Genomic DNA, 5,540 nt, shown 5'->3' on the forward strand with positions numbered 1-5,540 from the left:
TAAATTGGATGATAAAACGTTAATGACAGGTCTATATTAAAGGTGCATTCAGTTATTTTTTGCTAAGTTACTGTATAATCGAATGAACAACATTTGGGAAATGTCTTTTCACATATTGTAGTATTGATTTGTGCTAACATACTGTAGCTTTCAGAATTTGTAAATCATTGGAGTCTAAATTCAGTTGACAACTGAGACACAAGTTTATACAAGTAAAGTCTGTATTTAATGAGAGCTCCTCGTGATAGTAGCATCAGACTGATTTATACTGATGAGCAGTCTGATTTACAGAGTAGCTATAAACTATATAACGATACAAAGTGGCCGATTAAAAATCGTATAAACCTTACAATAATTTAAACTTTTAAAGACAGAGCTTTTGTGAGCACTGAAATAATTGAAATCATTAATGATTTATTCTGTGTTGAATTCAATTCACTTAGTGATCTCTTGCACATCTCTCTCATTGTGCATCACTTAATCATTTTGTTTGTTTTTACCCCCATAGATGTGTGAAGATTTGTTCAGACAGACAGCAGGCAACACTGACCCTGACCTGTCCTTTTCTGTAGAGGTATGTTTGTGTCTATTTACATACTGTTAAAGAACTGTTTTGGAGATTTCATTGATGCATGGCCTCTTAAAGCATGCGAGTTTACATTTAAACTGTTTATGGATATACATGTATTTGTGTTTTTAGGTTTCATATATGGAGATTTACTGTGAGCGTGTTCGAGATTTGTTGAACCCAAAAGCAGAGGGGCCTTGAGGGTCAGAGAGCACCCTATAATGGGTCCTTACGTAGAAGACCTCTCCAAAATGGCTGTTACCAACTACAGTGATATTGCAGATCTCATGGACACTGGCAACAAAGCCAGGTATTATTATACACACAAACATGACTATGATTAAGATGAAAATACTGTTTGTCTGTTAAACTAAGAAGCAATTAATGAGATTATATACATGCATATGAATATATATATGTGTGTGTGTGTGTGTATATATATATATATATATATATATATATATATATGCACACACACATGCTATTATACATGCTATATTAAATCTCTGATAAAAACAAAGATAATGGAGAAAAAAATTCTAATAAAAAAACTAATCATAAGTTAAGGCCTTTTATAAATAAACTAAAATATAGGCAAGAATGCTGATGAACTGCATGTATTGTATTTCATTGCTGTGGTGGTATCAAACGTCAATACTTAACATGCTGTTTGTTATCTTTTAATAAACCAAGCCAAGCTTCCAAAACTAAGGGTGCATGAAGAAATCTTTTCATATCTGAATCACAATTCTGTCTAACGATTCTAATGGACCTCAAGTTTCATTTGCGGTTGTCGTGCTATATGAAAGCTTTGATCAGAATAAAAATATATATCAAAAAGCTAACAGAAGCAGTAGTATTTAGAAATAACGCGTGATTTATAAGTATGAAGCAACAACAAAGACACGTACCGCTCTGAAACGTTGTGTAAAAACCTTGTTTGATCCTCTTCATTAATATCCTCTGCGTCTCAGTAGGCCTCAAATTGATAAGCAATACAGACAATGCCATTGTTTACAATAAAATAGCTGAGGGGCATGACGTTTAGACCTTTTTGTTTTTTTTAGACTGTTTAGTGAACACAATGGACCAGCTAACCAATCAGACTCCATTGTATATTTCAAAGGAACGGGCTTCATAAAAGCAGGAAATGATTAGCGTGTTTATATGAGAAGGGACAGAGTGGTGTAGAATAATGGTAATGGTTTTTAAAAAACAAAGCATTCAAACATGTTAGACTCCACCCAGTAAACACAAAAATCAACCACCCTTTAATTGCACTTGAGCGCATTTTAAAATCTACTGATGTGTGAAAATGAAATGTTTGGCCATCTTTATTTGCTTTTTGTCCATATTCTCTTACTTTCCAGGACGGTTGCCGCTTACTAATATGAACGAGACCAGCAGTCGCCGCATGCTGTGTTCACCATCCTCTTCACACAGCGTCGACATGACAACATGACCAGCCTGGACACTGAGAAGGTGTGCGTCAGACGTTAGAAATCTCTTGCTTTTTACTGTTCTTTACTGAGTCTAGTTTCTTGTCTCCTGCTCAGGTGAGCAAGATCAGCCTGGTTGATCTGGCAGGAAGTGAGAGAGCAGACTCCGTCTGGAGCCAAGGGCATGAGGCTGAAGGTCTGTCAGATGTCTTATTAGTTCTGAATAAAAGGAATAGTTTAGGCAAAGCGAAATACTGTCATCGTTTTTTTTTTATTTCTGAAGGATGTTCGCGTTCTTGTCTTACAGCAAATTTTTCTTCTTTTTTTATCCACTTCAGATATTGACTACTATATGGATGCATTGATTTAATCAAAAATGCTGTAAAAGTATTATGACTATATAACATGGATTTAAACTACTTACCTTTTGTTGTATTAAACGTATTGAGTATTAACAAAGTTTTAAAGCATTTTGGTTTTTGGTTTGTTTTAGGAGGGAGCCAATATTAACAAGTCCCTGACAACACTGGGAAAGTCATCTCAGCAGCTGGCAGACATGGTAGGAACTGTTTTTAGATTTCCTTACTCTCTTTTCTTACTGCTGCTTCGGTTCAGTTCTTTATTTAATTTCTCAACTGTGTCTTCGTCTAGATCCCTTTTGTGTTTCGTCTCAAATGTTAAGTTCTTTGTGAAGAGTAACAATATGCCCCACAGCACGGCTCAAAGAAGAGACGCTCTGATTTCATTCCCTACAGGGATTCTGTGCTCACGTGGCTGTTGAGAGAGAGAATCTAGGTACGTCTTGCCGTCCCTAAGGGCCTATTCACAGACCGAGAGTTGAAACCATGCATTCCAACACGTGTTCACACCAGGAAGGAAAATTAGTCTGACGAGTGTATTTTTTCTATTAAAGAGACAGTTTTCAGTCAAATAAATTAATTGACCAGTAAGATAAGATGCCTTTTGGGTCACGTGTTTTTAGATTCTGCAATGGTGTCAGGAATGTTAAATTAGAGGATGTCTGGTGTCTAAAACCAGTCAACAAAGAAGTTTATCTGATATGCAACTAGTCATTAAGTTCTTTTCTGTCAGCCCTGTCAGCAGACATTGTGTTTTAACAGTAAATCTTAGAAATGGACCTATTCTTGCTCTTTAACTTACTTGTGCAGACAATCATTTTGTTATGCATATTTTTTCTGTGGGTTCTGGTAACACACAAAGCATGAGACATCAACTGTGTGTGTTCTGAAAGTTTTAGACGTTAAAAGGAATTGTGTTAAAGAACTTCATTTATTTAAAGGGACGTTTAATCTAAAATTTATATTAGCTTAATTTACTCAACCTCATGTCATTCTAAACCCATAAAACTTTCTGTTTATCTTTGAAATACATTTAAGATGAATTCAGTGAAACCTGAATAAATACATTTTAATTGAAAAGAAAAAAAAGTTGTTTTAAGTTGTTTGTATAAATAAAAACTGTAAGAAATGTAACTTTTGTGAGGATAAAAATAAATAAAAATGTAAAAATCTGACACAAACCTTTAAACTGTAGTGTAAAGCATGTGGCCAAAAATGAAGTCTAATAGTCTTGTTGCTCTCTGTTATGTTATTCATAACAATCAAATATCAATTATCAAGGAAAAAGAGGATCGCAACATCACTCTTCATTTATTTCTCTATCGCTCAACTGACAGTTTCCTTCAAGAACAGTTTAAAAGCAAATATAAGAAATGGTACAAAGCTATAATTTGTCAATTGTGTTAATATTTAATTTCAATAATTACATAAAGGAATGTTTTTTGCATAGTGTACTGGTTGCTTTTACTGCTTAATTTAGAATATTAGGATTTTTGTGAATAGACCTGCTGTTGGTGATCCATTTAACTTTTGGTTTAGTTTTTGTTTCAAACAAGTCTCTGACCAACTGCTGTTACCGCTCCACACTGACTGAATGTTTGTGTTTGAAGGTGGAAACTCTCGCACAGCCATGATTGCTGCTCTGAGCCCAGCAGATATTAATTATGAAGAAACACTCAGTACTCTCAGGTAAAACGCACACAACAGAACCGTAGTTCTTTTCTACAATGCATTGTCATGTCTGGTCTGTATAACCAGCGTGTGTCCTGCTGTAGGTATGCAGACAGGGCTAAGCAGATAAAGTGTAATGCTGTCATTAATGAGGATCCAAACGCACGTCTCGTCAGGGAGCTGAAAGAAGAGGTCAACAGACTCAAAGAGCTCCTCCTGTCTCAGGGACTCAGCAACCTCATCACTGCCTCAGGTAAATACACACACACAAAGGTCGCGTTTTACCACAAAACCAGGTTCTTATTAAAATCGAGATATGTAAGTTGTGTAATATTTAAATCGGCATAAATAAAAAAGCTGTACAGATCTATACAATACGGTAAGAATAAAAAAAAATGAAAGTGAAATATTATTGCAATTTCCACTTGAATACATTTTAAAAAATATTTAAAAGCATTAATTGAAAATTATTGCTGTCAAATGATTAATCAGCTATGTGTGTGTGTGTATGTATATATGTATAATGTATATATGTACAGTAAAGTTTTTAGGCAGGTGAAAAATACTGCAAACAAAGAATGCTTTAAAAATGTAAGTGTTAAACATTTATTTTCATTAAAAATGCGGATGAATGAACAAAAGAGAAGTCTAAATCAAGTCAATGCTCTTTTGCCTATAAAACAGCAGCAATTCTCTATAGGTACAATTGCCTAAAACTTTTGCACAGTGCTGTCTATTTACTGCATGTGGTGCATTTATATATACATAATAAACACAGTATTTTTAAAGCAATTTTTACTGGCAGTTTTAATGAGTTTAATACTTTCTTACTGGGTTAAACTAAAAGCATAAATCTTATTGACCCAAAACGTATGCACTTGTATATTAGGTGTTTTTAGCATTACAATAATATGAGAACTGTGGAGGGAAATCTGATCACATGGTCACAGGATACACAAAAAAGTTACATTATTACAATTACATTAACAGTCACTTAAACAATAACTGGCACACTTATTTTCTTTCTCAGGGTCTGAAACAGGGCGCCCCACTTTGGGAGGAGCATTAGGTGAACTCTCCCAACCCTGCCTTCACATATGAGCAGTCTACCTCTGGCCGCACCAATGGAGGGGGGGTGTGACGCCTGATCCCACTGCACACATCAGCAAAGAGGAGGCCCGGCGGAGAGACTCAAGGTACACATGATATCTCATTCTCAACATCACTCTCTTATTAAAGTAGGTAAAGGTTTTGGAATTTTAGAAGATCGGGTTACTTCAGCTACTACTCTCTAAATGATACAGCAGCCTTTCGAGAGGCACGTCAACTGATGTTATGTCAGAATCCAGAATGCAGAGTGCTTCCTGATTGTTCAGGGGTTCTTTTTGTATGCTTGGTATCTAAAATGGAATCTAATGCAGAGAAAAAATATTTCCATTTAGCCTTGCCTTTCTGTGTTTCTAACAGGAAACGGAGAAGATAATTGCAGAGCTGAATGAAACA

General features: G+C 35.3%; 1 long non-coding RNA gene and 1 pseudogene across 1 annotated transcript; both read left to right on the plus strand.

Moving 5' to 3' along the window:
- LOC122335066 overlaps positions 1-2,377 on the plus strand; it is a 16,239-nt pseudogene extending 13,862 nt beyond the window's left edge.
- Positions 2,378-2,788: 411 nt separating this feature from the next.
- Positions 2,789-5,080, plus strand: LOC122335063. Its single transcript, XR_006248915.1, has 4 exons — positions 2,789-2,802; positions 3,977-4,055; positions 4,142-4,290; positions 5,068-5,080. It is a non-coding gene; the product is annotated as an uncharacterized LOC122335063 (long non-coding RNA).
- The last annotated feature ends 460 nt before the right edge of the window (positions 5,081-5,540 follow it).

This window comes from Puntigrus tetrazona, unplaced genomic scaffold (genome assembly GCF_018831695.1).
Source record: "Puntigrus tetrazona isolate hp1 unplaced genomic scaffold, ASM1883169v1 S000000707, whole genome shotgun sequence".
Lineage (NCBI taxonomy): Eukaryota > Metazoa > Chordata > Actinopteri > Cypriniformes > Cyprinidae > Puntigrus > Puntigrus tetrazona.